Source organism: Centroberyx gerrardi, chromosome 10 (genome assembly GCF_048128805.1).
Source record: "Centroberyx gerrardi isolate f3 chromosome 10, fCenGer3.hap1.cur.20231027, whole genome shotgun sequence".
NCBI classification, from domain to species: domain Eukaryota; kingdom Metazoa; phylum Chordata; class Actinopteri; order Beryciformes; family Berycidae; genus Centroberyx; species Centroberyx gerrardi.
Genome location: NC_136006.1, coordinates 6,987,136 through 7,005,845, shown reverse-complemented (window position 1 = coordinate 7,005,845; position 18,710 = coordinate 6,987,136).

Below are 18,710 nucleotides of genomic sequence, written 5' to 3'. Positions count from 1 at the left end.
CTTTCCGAAGGATTCCGTCGGGGCAGGCAGGGCATCCTTAAAATCATTTACAGTATCTGCTGTGCCGAACTGTAATAGAATCTAAGCCAGACTGGCAGCCGTGGCTTAAAGCTTTCAAACTGTGTAATTGCCTTGAACTGGAAATGTCTTGCTTCCCATCGTAAGAAGTGATATACTGTAAAAGAGCGCTATGGCTAACTGCAAACCAGGATTGTGATATCTCCACTGACAAAGGTTACCAAAATAGACACAGACCCTAAAGAAGGGTCATAAAAAACTCCCCAGCTTCAATTTCAATCGAAGCCTTCAGAAAATGAAGCTTATAAGTTTGTTTTAAGTTTAGAAATGATTCATGTAGGCAACTCTGATCTTAGAAGTTGTAAAGTCAACTGTTCTAGGCTTCCATATCTAAAGAGAGCAGAGATTGTTTGATATCAGGTGATGTAAAAATTTCTGCTGACAACATCTCATAACGAACTTGTATTGTTCCTTGTCCAGTGTCCTCAACTGTCTTCAAAGTGAAGGATACTAATACAACTAATCCTTATAAGCTTGTTGTTTTGGTTCCTCTCCGGCCTCTGTCGCCGTTTAACAAACAAATCAATAGAGTTAAAGTGAGAGAACGTGTTGACCTGCTGCTCGCTCAGTGGGGATAAGTAGGGGCGAAGACCTTGGGCCACTCATGCTGTGATTCCACTGCAAACACACACACACACACACACACACACACACACACACGCACACACATAAGCTTACATATGCACACATGCATACACACAAACAAATGCACTGACACATTCACAACAGAATCACAAAATCACATTGAAAGAACTTTGCTAGATAATTAGTGGATATTATTCAATTATAGCATAATGGCATAAATCCCATTAAAAAAACAAAAATGTATTATTATGAACTGGACAAAATGATTAGTTGGATATGATATCTGACAAAACAAAACAGTCATCAGATTACAGATACTGTTGAAAAACGTATTTGATGGTGAAACCATATTCACAGGCATCATTTTACATAACTTAAAATAATTCATAGTTAATTGGTTTCTGCATGATTAAAAAATCTAATTGCAACATGCAAAAAACGAAATGAGCAAACTCTCTGTAGATTCCTTTAAGTAAAGTCATCCAAAAGTGACTTAAAGTAATCAGATTACAATATTGTGTTAGAGGAATTACAGTTTTTACAGCAGGCAGCCATCTACAGTAGCTGTAACGCTCTCCACTCTGCACTGTGTGATGTTTCTCACAGCGCCCATCCACCACTTCTATACTCTTTATGATGGATTATAGCCTCATACACAACTCGGCCCCATCAGCGTACACATGGGTATGCCATTTCCCTAATCCAACTTATATCAAAAGGCACAATTTATTATCCTTTCTCTCCCTGCGCACCCCCCAACCCCCCCTTCCCTTTTTCTTTTTCTCCCAGGCTATGATGAGGTATGGAGCAACAGAAAGGATTAGGTTACCAGGAAATTGAAAAGGTGCAAGAGCAGCCAGAGATGTGAGATTACTCCGGTTTATAACACGCAGCCTGATGAGGATAACATGTGTGTGTTTAAGGCGGTGCGTGAGACGGTCCGGCCTGCAGGGTGTAGCTGGATGAAGGTGATGATGGACTGAGCGATAACCGCAGATAAATGAGAATGCAGAGAGGGAGGGAAATGTGTGTTTCAGTCCTTAGTTAAACGTGTGCGTTAAGTGTGTGTACATGTGTGTGAGTCTAATTATAATGCAGGCAGAGCCCTAAGGACACAGGGAGAAAGTGTCTGTCAGAAGCAATGTATATAACCACGGGGCCTCCTATGCCTCATTGGACTTAATACAGTATGCGCAACTTTTAAACTTACACCGAGGATCTGATCTGGTCCGCAAGGAAATTATTGTAATCTCTTAGAAAACTAACCATTAGCTCCAGCCACCACTGCCAAAGCGTGATGGCTTGTTTCTTCAGGGAAATTTAGTGTAGGGATTGCAGAGAGTGGAAAATAAATTAATATAGGCCCCAGAGAGCGTGTGTGCATGCAGATGATATGTTTGTGTTTGTGATTATGTTTGTAATCGGGGCGCATTTGTATGAATAAATGAATAATAGTGTACACCATGTAGGTGTACACCTATTGTCTGCGGTTGTGTCTGCGTGTGTGCGTGTGCAAAAATGTGTGTGAGGCTGTGTGTGTTTGTGCACAGGAAGCCGACAGCGGGGGGGTTTCCTAAGAAGTGTTCCTGCTGTGAATCATCCCTGGGTTTCCTCTCAAATGTAATTTGTGCTCTGTAATTATTGACTAATTACGCTTTATGGTGAATGAAACTGCCTGTAATAATTTCTATTATCCCTAGAAAGAAAAAACAAAAAAAAGGAGTCACATGGAAACTATGAGGGCGATGCAGGAAAATAACAACACCTTGTCACATTTTTTAAAGGGGGCACGACTTTTCAGAAAATAAGTAGGAACATAACGTACTGAAACACAGTCATTAACTGAGAAGTCATATCCTCATTACCGTGCTCATAATGGTATTTAATGCGCGATGTCAATGGAGACACTAAAGCCAGCAGCTCACATATGACAATAATAAGTATGCAGCAGGTATGCTATAAGCAATAAACCTCCACTGGGCTAGAAAATCAAAGGTGAGGGAAAAAAATCTGCGCACACTGTAGTGCTAATTACAATTTCTGACCCGAGCAGGCCACCTCATTCCCTCACATTCTCCACAATCATATCTATGGAATCGTATGTATGTTTGTTCATCACCCCATGTTAAACCAATAAAGTTTAGTGGGGAACCAGGGTGTACTGAACAAGAAGAAGTAATTATCAAGATGAGTCAGCACCAAGCTGAACGACCCACAAGTCGCTTGATGTCCAAAAAGAGTGATGCAAGACAAAGCAGCCACAGAACAATTAAGACATGGATGGTAATATAACTGGTGAGAGGAGTGGCTTTGTTATGAATCACATCCTCTTCACTTCTTTAAAACATGCTCCGAGGAGATCTACATTTCCATGCTGTTCCCTTTATTTCAAGCTGAGAACAGCGTGTATCTGAGTCAACTGTTCATTTATCTGCTGAGAATCATTTCTGCTGAAACTTTGTATAATAACATAATACTTTATTTTTACAGTATGAGCAATGATTTCAATCTGCCATTTTTTGTTGCAGAAGGAATCGAAACTGGTGTCAAAGGTCACTCTGGTTCGCAAAACAGAGTAAATATTGTGATTAATTAAAAAGTACAGTGGTTAAGGCCAGGAAAAACGATACAATTAAAAATTACCTGCATATGATATTAGTGTTAATGTTTGCTGTAACACTTATTCTTTTCCCTATATTTTTTTTTAGCTTCTTCAGCTCGAGGTAATTTTTCTACAAACAAACGTCAACTTCTGCAGCAGGGCTGACACAAAGGAATGAAAAAAATAAATGCTACAGAGAATTACGAGATGAATATGTAAGAAAAATCTAATTATTTTACTGCTTACACTGTCTAGGCTCCTCTCAAATCTATCAGAAAGCCAGGTATAAAAACGGAGTATTCAAAGGTAATGAAACTTGGAGGTTTTTCTCGTCCAGGGCCCGGTGCAATTACGGAGAGACCAGACACTTCCTTTCAAGTCGATATGAGAGAGATGAGCGACTTAGACAAGATGAAAACATAAATGTCCTCAGAGGCACAATGTGTGATGCGGGACAATATATTTAAAGTAATAATCCATGACATTTTCATATAAATAAATGTCCGTTTTGCTGCTCTCTATCACTGATTGACATAACATAATGGTGATTCAACCCATGGCCAGTTCATGGAAGCTTTTACATTTTGCTGTTCTAAACACCATGCAGGTGTCTGATAGGTGAAGCGTTTCAAGTTCCCGGCAGCAGCAACAGCGGTTTGTTTGGAATAAATAGAAGAAGAAGAACTGGGTAGTTAGCATGAGCAGCGATAGCCACCATGGCTGAACAGACAAAGAAAAGAGAAACTCAAACTGCATCAACAGGAAATCCAAGGAAAAAGACGTCACAGTGCCCGCCCACACTGTTTGATTGACAGGTGATCTGTGGGAAGTGCAGTGCAGAAACACCACAGCAATGAACGCTTAGCACCAGAGATGGAGACAAAAGAAAAAACAAATATTTTTCTTAAAACAAGATCATTTAATTTGAATGGAAATCAACTTGTATCAAGAATTTTCTTTAATCAACATCTTGATCCTAGGGGAGTGATGTTGCCTTAGTATATACAAGAGATAATATATTGTCTCTTGTTTATAAAAAAAAAAAATCCTGAAATAAGTGAACTGAACCTACAGAAACGCAAACTGCATCAACACTGTTTGATTGACAGGTGATCTCAGGAAGTGCAGTGCAGAAACACCACAGTAATGAACGCTGAGCAACAAAGATGGAGACAAAATCAAAAACACAGGAATCTCACACATTACTACTTTAACCATGGAACACATGAAAAGCAACACACATTTATGAATATGGTTATAATGTAGGTCAAAACTCACTACAAAGGCAAACAGCGGTAACAACATTTTCAGTGTTTCAAAGGCCAAAGGTCATGACTACAGTTCAGATTTCATATCAATAAAATTATACCCATAAATACTATTAAATGATCCTCAGTGCACTCCTGGTCCAACAATCCTAATCCTAACCAGGGGCCAGTTGCATAAAGACAGTCTTAGACTTCAATGTGACCTTATGTCAAACTTGCTATAGACACTTATATTTACCTGTTCCTACTACTTCTTGATTGTTGTAGATCTCTAATGAGTTGTTTCTATCTCTAAAGACTCTCTCTCTTCTTCAGGCTCTTTCCAAAAACCAGAGATTTGCCATCTTGTATGAAACAGTTTTAGTATTTAAACTTCCCACCCTGACAGTTAGGCCGACTCGTTGCCATAACAACAAAGTTCTTGACTCTAGATTAGCCAGGGGGAGGGTGGCTAACTTTCCTACCTCAAAATAAGTCAGTCATAATATTTAAGTAACAGGCAGTCTTAATTAGCCTAGTCCAACCTGAGAATCTAAGACCAGTCTAAGGCTTAGACTAGTCTTAAACTAGCTTTATGCAGGACAGGACTTCACAACTACACTAGCCCACTTTCAGATTTTGTCGAGTGATTCAGAGAGTCTGGTGTTGCTTTAGTCAACGGCTTGTTCTCGCTCGGAGAAACAATCGAACCAATCAGCGCCCTTGTGGGCAGGACTAAAGTTTGAGCCGTTGGTGCAACGTTTTATCATTGGTATTTCCGCAGAATAGATTTGTTGAAATCACCTCCTTAACCAACATATTGTCTTTGCAAAAACAATATATTTGTTAAAATCGGCTGACATTCTTGGTGCAGTTGGTAAATCTGCTGGCTGACCATGGATGTAGAGGCTAACTGGCTGCAGCATCAGTGTGACTGAAGTGACATCAGTCACTAGTGATTGGTTCGGAGAAAATAAACCCCCCCCACACAGAAAACAGCGAACTAGGAGGAAATCTCAGCCTGACCCTAACCCTGGAGTGGGAAAGAAATGGACATTCAGTCTGAATATCAGGCTACAACTACACTTTGGCTTTGTGGGGCAGTACTGCCTACCTGTACAGCTTTAGATACCAAGTAGTGCTGTTAGAAATATGAAAATCACCTAATCTAGGCTATATCTAAAAACCATATCTCATTTTGTTCTTTGTGATGATTGGATTGATTGAAATAAACATCACACATTTGTAAGAGGCTTTAGAAAGTCATTTACATACTACTGCAAAGCAGGTTTGTGTTGTGTGCTCCATCAATAATGTATTATGCTGTATTCACACTGGGCCTGTGCAGTTCAGTGGGGAGAGCATGGCGTTAACGCAGCCAGGGTGAGAGGTTCAGTTCCCACCGGCCCACCCACGCTAAAAATGGTTGAGCCGATGGCACTGCGAGGTATTTAAATCTCATTTAGATCTCTGTGTTCTGTCGTGAAAACTGCGCCAAAAGCCGCTCGTATACCGACGTCGTCGTTCGTTAAGGCTTTTAATAAGAGTTTACATAATTCATAAGCAGAAAGTTATGTGTAAATGCTGGAAAAATTGGGCGTCACCTGGGAATGCAGCTCTTAAACCTGCAGTCAACTTGCAAAATGTAATTAGTGTGATGGGACCCTTGAGTATCATCACACTATCCCCTCCTTTCCCTCTCTCCTCGCTTAAAGCAACATCAGACTTTTATTTTGGCGTTGAGACGACTGTTAGCTTCTGCTGTCTTTTCAATGTCAGATGGATGCTTTTTTATAGTCCCACCGGTATGCGAGAGCAATGATTCATGGCGTTATTAAACCTGAATAGTAAAATGATTTGTTAAGTAATGTTCTGATAATGCTTGCATATGAAATATTGCCAAAGAATACACATTGTGGCGTTATTTGCATTAAAACACGTTTCCGGTGCTCTCCAGTTGAAAGAAAGCCATCTAAGGGTTACGTTTGACCGCCAGGAGACAGATGTATGAGTAAATTATATAAATTATAGGAAACTATATATCCTTAGTAGAGAAGAGAAATCATTAGAGGATGAGCGAGGTGGCAGGAGGGATGGAGGGCGAGACAAGAGAAGAGTAATCCACGGTGGCTGCATTAGATCAGAGGTGTTAAATGAAGGTATTATGCCGGCTAAACCCTTTGTAGGGCCAATCCATTGATCACCGCTACCGCTATATCCACATATGACACATGCGGTGGACTTCCATTAATCACCATCACCCAGGTCTGCTCCTAACCACGGCCAGAAACATGTAAAAAGAGGGGGGAAAAAGGACATGAAGAGTGTCTTTGTGGAAGCTGCCTATCTGATGGAGGCTTTTTAGTGGTTTTGAGCCCATCGTTTGACGCAGTAATGTGTGCGTTTGACGGCTTCTCTGAGGAATTACTTCACACTTTCGAAAATTGCATTCGTTACTTGATGTTAGCTTCCACGAATACACACATTTTGGCGGCTTTAGTGTAGGCACAAAACGTGTCCATGGCGATTTAGGGTGGAAAAACAGAATGCTATGGGGGTGATACCGTGCATGGATCTGCCCGATTTAATGGATGGCAAAGTCCGTTTCATTATCAAAATGTTATCCTTGCCTCTTGGGTACAGTTGTCAAGGAAACATCACTCCTCCTCGCGTCTGTCACTGTTTTCTTTACGGAAGACGTGCTTCAGTGCGTTTTGCAAACACTGTCCGCGGCGCTCTTTTGAGTCCTGCGCTGTGTTTTGTGTCTCTGCTCCCTCTCTTGTTGTTTCAGGCAGCGGGCTGGACCAGTAGGAATGGCCGCCCCTATCGCCGTGCCAGCCTGCGGACCCAAATGAAAAGCAAACACTGGCACTCGAGGTTCAAACGGGAGCATGACTTCATCGCCTCATCCTCCTCCCCCCCCCCCCCGTCCCCTCCCCTCCCCTCTCTTCCCTACAGACCCCTGGGAAGAATTGTCACATATTTCTTTCAGCAGGAAGAATAAAAGTCCCCAGGGCAAAACTGACGCTACCCAACCCACACACACACACACACTCTGCTGTGGACTGTAGCGTCATGAAACTATTTTTAAAAGTTTAAATGTGTGCATAGATTTATGTGCGTGTGCGTGAGGAGCGGTGATGGAGGTAACGACTACTTTATGTGGTAACTAGTAATTTAATGCTGTAGCTTTTCAATTCTTGTAATTTCTTTTTAGTAACTTTTGAAATTGGAATGCTGTTACTTTTATTTTTTTCATATTGTTTCATTTTGTTAGGGTAAATAAAAAAAAAAGGAGTAAAATGTGAAAATCCTGCAGCAGCTCATGCAGACCACATGCTGCTAATTGAAAAAATAAATGTAATCTTCATGTAAATAAGATTGGCTCACTGTATAAAAAAGAGAGCAATTTGCATTTTAAAACAAACAACAACACACTTGGCATCACAAGCCATAACGCAAAAGTACTATAACAAGTTACTTTTAATAAAAAGTAACTTTGTAATGTAACTCGTTACTCCTTAAGCTAAGGAACAGAGTAAAGTAACTAATCACTGTTAAAAAGCAACTTTTCCCAACACTATTGAAGAGAAACAATGGAAAACAGTGAACCAAACTTGGATTTGAATGTTACATGTAGCGTTTTCAATCACTGCACCCGCATTATGGGAAAAAAGATGAAGCTGAGTGAGGAGAGACATTCAAAACACAATGTATTATTCATCCTCCACCTTGTGCTACTGTATTCCTCAAATAACATCAAGGATACAAACTGGCACAGATCACAGTATGAGGCCTCCTGGTTTGTCTGTTGGCTGGCTGTGAGGGGTGTGATCACCCATAACGGAGCGGAGCAGCTCAGGTCTCAAGACAATCTCTGTGGGATTGGTAAACAGCCATGTGAACACATGCAGACACACGCACAAACACACACACACATACACACACACACATATATACACAACATGGACAAATGCCCAGCTCACAGACACTAAGTACAATGCACAACAGAATGTGCAGGGTACACACACACACACACACACACACACACACACACACACACACACACACACACCACATGGATACAAACACGGACAAATAAGAACTTTATCCCTATTCACACAGGACTAATATTACCTGGAAGCGTCTAGTGATTTGTAATAAGATAGTTCGTCAGTGATTTTCATCCCATGCAAATCTGCCATGTCTGTAATTTTTGGCAAGCATTTTCTTTTTTCTTAATTCTTCTAAACGGCCGATTTCTATCTCTCTCCTGTCATGAAAATGGAGCAGAGAGAGTAGTGGAAGGTTTCTCTGGTGCAAATGAGAGTGGGAGCAGTGCTATAGCTAGTGAGCCGCTCTCCACATTAACCCAGATGGACTTTTGGACCCACAGTGCAATCGTTTGGCTTCAGAACACTTGGATTATGCTGTTTGGAGTAATTTTATGGTCTTTTTTTTTTTTTAGCCCTTTTCAAAACTCCAAAAAAAACAGTCTCCATTCACTCCAGCTGTTTTGGAGAAGGCTGAAATGAAGACAAACTCACTGTGTGTTATATTGATATACAAACGACCACATTTTTATTTTTGGGGGAACTGTTCCTTTAACCCTCTACACATGCCCTAACCCAAACCCTAACCCTAAAACCCTAAACCTAACCCTGAACACTTACCCTAAACCCTAAACCTAACCCTAACTCTAATCTTAACCCTAAACCCAAATCCCAATCCTAAACTGAACTCCTTAAAGAAAAGAGGCCAGGCCAAAATGTCCTCACTTCAGAGGATTTTCCTCATCTCTCTATGCTTGTGAGGACATTCGGTCCTCTGTAAGCATTATGTGCGGTTTGCCCGATGAAGAAGTTGAAACATTGCTGCTGTAATTAAACACCAAGGGAGCATCATTCCAGTGTGCGGGTATTTCTTTCTTTTTTATGGCCTCATAAGTTTAGAGATAGAAGAACACACACACACACACACACACACACACACACACAAACTCTGGCTTCCAATTTTTTTTAGAATGGTGAGAAGTGGCAGCATTGCTAGTCTGGATGGGTTTTATGTTGCTATTGTCCTTTTTTTTTTTTAATGATTGAGCATCTAATGCAAACAAGGACACAATGGCAGTTTTGAATACAGAGTTCCACAGAGGAAAACCTTCAAAACATAATTTTAAGGCACTCCATTGCTATTGTGTTTTGTATTTACATTTGTGACCTCTTGAGACAGAGCCTCTTGTTGAGGACGGCCTGAGAGCCATGTTTACTTTAAATGCACCATTTACAGCGAGGGGAGAGAAGAAAGACGCTGCCGAGGTCTTTAAGCTCCGGCCACTTATTCCGTCTTAATCTCCCTTGTTACGCCGAATGGCCTTGTGAAGATCTGAAGTATTTAGACTTCAGTCTCTCCCCCGTTGGTCATATGCAGACACACTAAGACCAGCAGAGAGCCAGCCCACTTAAACGATCCTTAACACAATGGAGATGTCTGTTCTGCTTATTGTGAAGTGCAGAGGTTCAGCGGACTCAAAGTTATTTGTTATTTTCCAGGGGATATTGGGATTTTCCATGAGACTGAAACATAACATAAAGAAATAAACACATTCTTCTAGGATAACATGCCATTATTTTAACTATAATTGCACTGCTCATTTCCAAGATGTTCATCTCCTATTTTGGGAAACAGTAATAAGTACTGCAGTTTCTTTGTCTTGTGAATCATTTTGTAAGAGTTGGTGTCCCTTTTTCTTTTCAAATGGTGGATGTCTCATTTCAGACGAACACTCTTCATTTACAGCACCTGCCTTCAACAGTAAGTGAGCAATAAGATAATAACACAAAGTAGTAAAGCTCTTTGCAGATGGCGGCTATCTCGTTTTGGAACAAAATTCTTCAATTATATTGTTCATTATAGGAACACATTAGTTCTGCAGATATGCTCTTCTGGGCAGCGTAATTGTACTACAAGGCTGTTGACTTGATCTGTGTTGTGTGTGGAGGTTTATCCAGCCAGCGTACAGCCACCTACCTACTGCGTCGTGCCCTCTAAGCTGATGACATTCCTTAATGAGATTGGGATCAATTTAAGCAGCGTGTGTAATAAGTTAATACTCCGTTCAAAACTGCTTCTTTGGGTACGGGGCACGCCTTAATCTCAACAAATGAGTCAACAAACGACACGCCTAATTGAGGGCCGTCTGGGATGAACTGTAAAAGTAATTAGATTTTTTTTTTTTTTCTTTTTTTTTTTTTCATGTTGCTGTCACAGTTTAATGTAATAATCCCTACTATTACCTTGTAAGAGCAGGAGGTAATATCCTGCTTTCTGGCTACGCCCTCGCAGTATTGGTCAGTTGTCTCAGCGGGGCTCCGCTCTGATTGGTCCACAGGGGGGTCTGTGACCTTTTACCTGCGGTCTGGTCAGGACTGCTGTCTGTCTGGATTCACGCAGCAGGGTGGGTGATGACATGCCGCGGATTTACTGGAGCTTATAGTAAAGAAGACGATGGGAGTATGGCTGCATCTCATTCATCCGTCTGTACCTGAATACAACTGGGAAGAAACTGACCAGTATAGTGGGCCAGGGTTCAACGTTTAATAAAAACAGGAAGAGAAAAGCAGCAAGAGACAGAGGGAGATTGAGAAACAAAACAAGAGAGAGAGAAAAAAGAGAGAGAGAGAGAGAGAGAGAGTTTTGCACAAATTTCCGTCCTGCATGTGCAAAAACACAGTAAACGGGTCAGTTGTTTTTACAGCCTATTTTATCACTACTGTAATTCCCCCGTCATGACGTGACTGCCTATTTTCCCTTGGCGGAGCGCATTCCCAGCTAACAGGTCACTTTCCTCTACTGCACACACACACACACACGCACACGCACACACACATTATGCACACACACATACACAGCTACACAGCGGCTGGGAGGTTTGGGGAATGTTGCAGAGGTTATCTTATCTAATGTGCAAGCCGCGGCAGCATTCAGGGTCAAGCCAGGTAACCAAAACCTTACATACCAGCATATGCTCATCCCTCATTAAGATCTATAGCACATGTGGAGGGGAATTAAGCATGGTTTATGCACAGCGAGGGGCTGCCTGGCTGCGTCAGTCACTAGATTTGTGCTCTGTGTGTGGTTGATGATCCTGGTTGTTGTGGCGGTGGTGTGGTGAGAGAGACAGGCAGACAGAGAAGGCAGAAACAAATAGAAAGTGCATGTTTTTGCATGCTAATGTCGCCATGTGCGTGTATAAAGCTAAGTGTCTTCTTACCTCAAGTGTTTGTGTGTGGTTGCGTGCATGTTTGGTATACCTAATGCCTCTTGAAATGGGCCCTTCTGGGTGATGCTGCTATGGTGAGCGGCAGCAGAAACATGTTGCAGCCGCTGCTGTGGACTGAGGCCGGGGGTGGAGTGGTGTGTTTTGCAGCTAGCTGTCAAGTCTCAAGTGACGCGCTGTCAAAAAGCAGGGGATTAGGCTAATTATTTTCTTCCCAGTCTCTGGAAAGTTTGTTATTGTTTTATTATGCTGTCTTAAACGCTCTCTATAATCCCCATTATCTACAGATTACCTCATTTGAAAGGAATTCACTGGGTATTCCCCACCCCCCTTACCTTGGTTAGGGAAGAAATCAACAGCTAAAGCTGTAGTAGCACTCATCTCTTTATCTGCAGTGTGTCCAATTAATAAGTGGGATGGGGCTCAAAGAGTGGAGTATTGTGGTACATGATGTTTGGATAACAAATTACAGCAGCGAGTGTAGTGCAAATTGAATCCATTAGTCGAAACAATTGACGACTTATGGACGCCAATCCCATAGCACACATGCTGGCTTCAGAGGACACAATGATACAAACAATCCCCAACAATCCACAGTTCATCTGTTGCGAGCATGGAATATTAATCTGCATAATGCCAGATTGTTGAAACTCTGTATCAAATGTCTGATTTGAATGCAAATTCAACCAATGTGTCAAAAAAGTAAAGAATTCAAAGGACAGCAACAGTAACTTTTACATGTTTCCATGCACTATGTAAGAGATAATATACGGCTTACTGTAAATTATCCCACTTAATACACGGCTATACCAAAGACATTAATCATTTGACAGCAAATATTGATTTAAAAGGATTTTATTACAAGCTACAGTAACTTACAAGCTTCCGCCCAAAAATTAGTCCAGCAGGACTGTCTGCGGTAACCAAGGTCTTTTTGGCTCAAAGTGTTGCCAGTTAATTTGATCCAACAAAAATCAACAAACTCAAATTGAAATCAGCTGAATCAGCCGGACTTCGACTGCAGAGTGATATGATTATGTGATAACAGTGCAGACCTCAGAATGTGTTTATTGGCCAATCAGAAGTGAGAATTCAACAAAGCTGCGCACTAATAAGGGTTAATCACTAGTATGGGCAGTAATATATTTATAAAGGGCTCATACATATATTTCATTCATCTCATAGTTGCTGAAAAATTCCCAGTGTGGGGAAAACTTTTTTTTTTTTTTCCCATTTTTACAGCAAACTCTAAACACGCCGGCCTCTCCTTCTGGTTTCAGAGCGAGGACTTGGACGTGAAGCAGAGCCCAGGTTCACCAGGAGGTTGCCCTCTCGTAAATCTGTCGTCGCGGCGACGCACAGTAGAGCCGGCCTCTCCTGATTTACACCCTGCGGCGAATGATAGACAGGCAGTCAGGCAGACAGACAGCCTGCGCTCACGTCTGGACGTCCTCACAGCGGCGAGCGGACAGGCGCGGGCCGACCGGGGGCTCCGCCTGAGACTGTCCAGGGAGCGGGGCGGGAGGGGGGGACACAAGCCAACAAAGCCCCCTTTACAGTACATGGAGAGCTGTGGGAGGAAATAACACAGCCTCTCCATCTGCTGAGTCAGGGTGCAGAGGGAGCTGGAGGTTTAGGCTTTGACGCTAATGCTAACCGAACTGGTGGTGGAAGGTGTGTGTCCCCCTGTTTGTTCCTGGGGAGTGTGTGTACATGTGTGTAGTGTGAGTGTGAGGAGTGGGGTGGGGGTGTGAGTGTGTGTGTGTGTGTGCATGTGGGAACCGTACGGGGGGGTGGGGGCATGAATATGTATGTGCATTCAGCCTGTGTGTGTTTATATAGTATGTGTATGTGTGTGTGTGTCTCTCTCAATGGGTGGGTGGGAATGTGGGTGTTGGAGTGTGTGTGTGTGTGTGGGTGTGTGTGATTGGGGTGTGTGGAAATGTGTCTTTTTATGCGTATACATACAGTATGTGTGTGAGTGCCCTTCATTTATTTGTGTATATGTGCATTTACATGTGTGTGTGTGTGCATGTGATGAGGTGGTGGGGTTTCATGTGTGTCCTTGTTGATGTGTGTACATTTACATGTCTCCTTGAGTGTGTGTGTGTGTGTGTGCATGTGGGATTTGAGAAAGTCTGCATGGGTAGGCACGAGTGTGTATGTGTGTTTGCATTCGTGTGTATGGGTGTGTCTCTTTTATGTATGGGTGGGTGGTAATGTGGGTGTTGGAGTGTGTGTGTGTGTGCGGATGCATCTGAGTCTGTGTATACAGGTGTGTGTGTGTGGTGGGGGGTTCATGTGTATTGATGTGCACTTTCATGTTCATGTGTGTGTTTGTGTGTGTGTTTATATGGAAATGCGTGCATACTCATGAGAGTGTGTGTGGCTGTTTAATATGGGCAGGGCGGGCGGGCCAGCCGTTGTAGCGTTACCTCACAATTCCCACAACAAATTATATTCACTTGTGATCTCAATAAATTGGTGTCAGAGTGCAGGGAAAAAGTTGTGGTGTGTGAATATAAAATATCGGGCTAATTCCTTTGCTGGCTCGCTGCCACACTGTGATACACACTCCGCAACAGCAGTGTGTTGCGTCAGTGTGGCTTTGAGGTCTTACATGGAGTTTGAAGAGATAGATTCTTAAATCCCATAGATTAATTTCATTCATTCACTGGAAAAAAAATCATTGGCTGAAGTCGCTCTATTGAGGATCCAGTCTATCGTAGGACTTTACTTTACTCACTGGTCTTCAAAAAGTACCATCATTTGTTTTAATTGGATCCTAAATTTGTAAAGAGTAGGTGTCACTTTTTTTTTCAAATGATAGATATCATTTTGAGTCAAACTCATCTGTTCTTTTTCACTCTGTTCTAATTTGGGAACAAATTTTGATAATTGGCCTTTTGTGACAGCGTAGCTTGCATGGCCCTCTAGATAAAGCGCCACAAGCTGTTTTAATTTAATATGTGACAAACAGCGTTATCAGTGGCCATGAATATTGAAAAGCAGTGAGATAACAACAAAAAAATAAGAAAAAGGATAATTATGCCTTTTATTTTTATTATTATTCTGATCTGTGGAGTGTGACATTATGATAAGCTCAAAGAATAAAGACTGATAAAGATAATGTGGTTTTATGTGTTTTCTGTGTGTGTTTTGGTGTGTGTTTGTGTGTGTGTGTTGTGTTGTTCATGTGTATAGTGCAAATGCATCTGTGCATCTGTGCATCTGTGCATCTGTGTGTTTGTGTGCTGAGATAACCATATTCCTCCCATGGGGGCGCTCTTGAGTCATAATCAGAGAAAAGAGGCGAGAGAGAGAGAGAGGAGAGAGAGAGAGAGGGAGAGAAAGAGAGAGACTTTTTCAGAGAGAGAGATACACACACACACACACACACACAGACAGAGCGAGGGAGAGAGAGAGAGAGAGAGAGGGAGAGAAAGAGAGAGACTTTTTCAGAGAGAGAGAGAGACACACACACACACACACACACACACACACACACAGACAGAGCGAGGGAGAGAGAGAGAGAGAGAGGTAAGCACGTGAGAGAACAAGACCAACCACAGGATCCCCTTTGCTGCTGCCTGTCTCCTGTGTTCTCTGGTCCAGGCGGTGTGTGTAGCCCACCTTGCGGTGCAGCCTCTCTGGGAGGGGCTCCCTCATCCCTCCCCCTCCCTCCGTCACCGCGCAGCACCCAGCTGTATTGTTTAGATGTGTGACTGGGTTGGGTGTAGGGAGCTTTCCCAGGCTCTGTCCTGCCAGCGTATGGAGCCCAGCGTCTCTGCTCCAACGCATAGCCCCTTCCTGTCATTCACCGCCGGTTCCTTCCTCCACCCAAACACTGCCCCCCACCCCACCCCACCCTCGCCCTCGCCCCTCCATCTTCCCCCTATCACCAGAGTAATACACTCTCTGAATCCACCTCCCTACCAACCGATAATTATAGCGAGAGTGGAGGAGTGGATGGAGGGGTAAGTCTGCAGAGAGGTTGTTAGAGGAATGCATAGATTGGTATTAGTGATACATTTCTCAGTGGTAGAGCTGCTCTGGAGGTAGAAATAATCTCATTGGTTGAGTTAAACCTCAATGGGCGGAGCCAAAGTTAGAACCACAGTTTTTCTGGTTAGGTGATATTAAACTGAAGCCCAGTGAAAAGGGCAAGGGAAAGAGAGGAGGAAGCTAATATTATGAAGCCTATAGTCCTCTTGCTACTAACTGAAAAACTAGTTAACTAGCTAGTTTTCTTAGCCTTTCAAATTCAAACTAGCCATACAAGCCTGTTGCTAGGTAAGCTAGTTAGCTAGCCTGCTGACATCATGAGCATCATGAATCATGAATTCCATGGTCATGAATGAATTAGCAAAATAAGTCGTGACCATTTATATTTTTTATTTATATTTTTAGTAGTTTCTTCTTTACCATTCAAGATAATAAGATAATATGTGCTCTGAAAAACGGTGGTTCTTTGGCTCCGCCCACAGAATTTTAACTCAACCAATGAGATTATTTCTGCCTCCAAAGCTGAGAAATTTTTGTGTAAGTGAAACTCCAATGTGTTAAAAAATGCAAAGTTGATAGAAATATGACTTTGCATGCTTGCACACAGACATGTATGTATGCATGTTCATAAGTGTATACCCATACCCAACATGCAACATGCACACACACAGACATATGGACACACACCCACCCACCCACACACACACACAAACACACACAGACACACACCCACCATTCCTGACTGCCTCGGGGACAGCTTCCTCCTGACCCCTGGTTTATCGCTGCTCTCATTCCCACTCAGTAGTCTGGCAGGGCAGAGTAGAGGTACATTTACTCTGACTGTAATACATCTTTATCCACAACAAGGGCTCAAGGTGAAGAGCAATGGGAGTACATGCTGCTGTGAAGCAAAGTGAAAAGCAAGTAAGCAAAACACATCTAACTTTTTAATTTGCTCCACGGAGGTTCGGAAGCCTTTAGAAAACAGTTGCTGATAGAGCAAAATGTCCTTGTTGCTGTCTGCATCGGCGTGGATGGAATATGGGATGGATAAACTTTGATGAGTCACAACCCATAAGGTCTCATATGAAGATGTTCAGGCATATTTTTTTCAAGATTGATATTGCAGTGGTAGTCATTATAGAAGTCCCAGTGCAAGCGTGCATCCTGCATTAGTACCTGGTTCTTTCTTGGACATAATTACCAACCAACCAAACTGTCCGCCTGCTGTCCAGCCCCCATGAATCTCAGTCAATTTGCATGGTGATTCATAGCGGTCTGGTCAAGCCTATCCACCACTGATTCACTGACGTAAATTCTCGGATTGGTTGGTGTTAGTTGTCAGTTATCAAAATCTTTGACCAATCACATTAGCAAAGCAGATTGATGTAATCTGGAAATGCCTCAGAGCGACAACCATCATGGTGGCGTTCACTTCCCAGCTTTTAAACAGCTGATTGTTCGTGTATTAAGTCATCGATGCCGTTATGTTTTTTAAGGACGAAATCTCTAAATCTAGCTTGCTAACATCAAATTCCTTTGCCGGCATTGTCATTTTGGTAGTTGTTGTCATGCTCTGTAACGCTCATCATAAGTAGATTCGTCCCGCCTATACGTCGACCATCCAATCAGGTCTGTCGGACACTATCTGTATCTGTAAATAACTGCTTGCGTCCAGACCGCTATGAATCACCACGCAAATTCAAAAAGTGCTACAGACTGGACACCAGGCGGCCAAACTGGTTTATTGTAACACAAAACTGACTCTAAAGGGCTACATGTGTCTGCTGGACGTCTTTTTTTTAGAGGCTGTGTTGAGCCACATTAACACCATTGTTTTGTTCAGCAGGAAAAAAAGCAAAAAAAAAAAAAAAAGCGTCTAGCCTGGCTCTCTTATCAGCGGTAGGTGGTCTCCTCTCGAATACAATCCCAAAGCCATCAGACAAATAGAGACTAGCAGCGTATCTGCACTAACACATTGGCAGTTCCATTTAGATCATCCAACAGGCCAGATGCCGACCTGACCAGTGCCAGAATGTCTGGGCCAAGGTTAAACCCACTGCAAAGAATGTGCGGTGCAGATTACTGGTTAACATGGAGTATAAATGTCAGTTAAACTCCTGAAAAACTTTTCTCAGTTAGAGGAGGTTATGGAGCAGCTGAGCAAATAATTGAAATATTTTATAGCGACTGAATGGTGAAACCACGTCTCATAATAGAGCCTCATTACGCATCAATAAACAAGGTAAAAATCTAAAACTGTCTGCTCCCAGGCTGGGAATAAATCGCTATCCATTTTGTAGGAGAAAGCTGAAAAACAAAAATAGAGATAAATCGTTTTGCTCTAGTCACTCTTCATACTTTCTATTGATAATAAGCAGGCTAAAATATCTCCCTGCCTCTATATATATACCTTGGTAAAGCAAACAGTGCTGGAGAATGGCATGCCGAGTGTCTGGCTCAACTGTCTTTCTCTCTAGGCGAGGATAAAGAAGCCTTAGATAGGGACCGCGTTACAATGGTCGCCCCAGGGTGCTCCTCTGAACACTTCCCCAATGAACCTGCACAGACTGCCATCCTGCAGCTCTAAGAAAAACAAACCAAAGAACAATGACAATTGCCACAAGGCATTTTTTCCCCAATTATGGGAAGTGAACAATTTGATTTGACCCTATCATATAATTGTCTAGTTTTACAGGCATTTATGTCAATTTCTTATCCCACTTGTCTGTGCTAGTGCAGACACAAAGAAAAGTACATTTGTTTTCCACCTACATTAACAAAGGTAAACCTGGACTTAGCCATTATTGTAAATAATTAAAGTGGAATCTCCAGCTTACAGGAATATGACTCCAGAGTGCTGCTTTATTGATCATGAAAGCAGTCGAAGGTCTGCTATTTCTGATGCACTAAA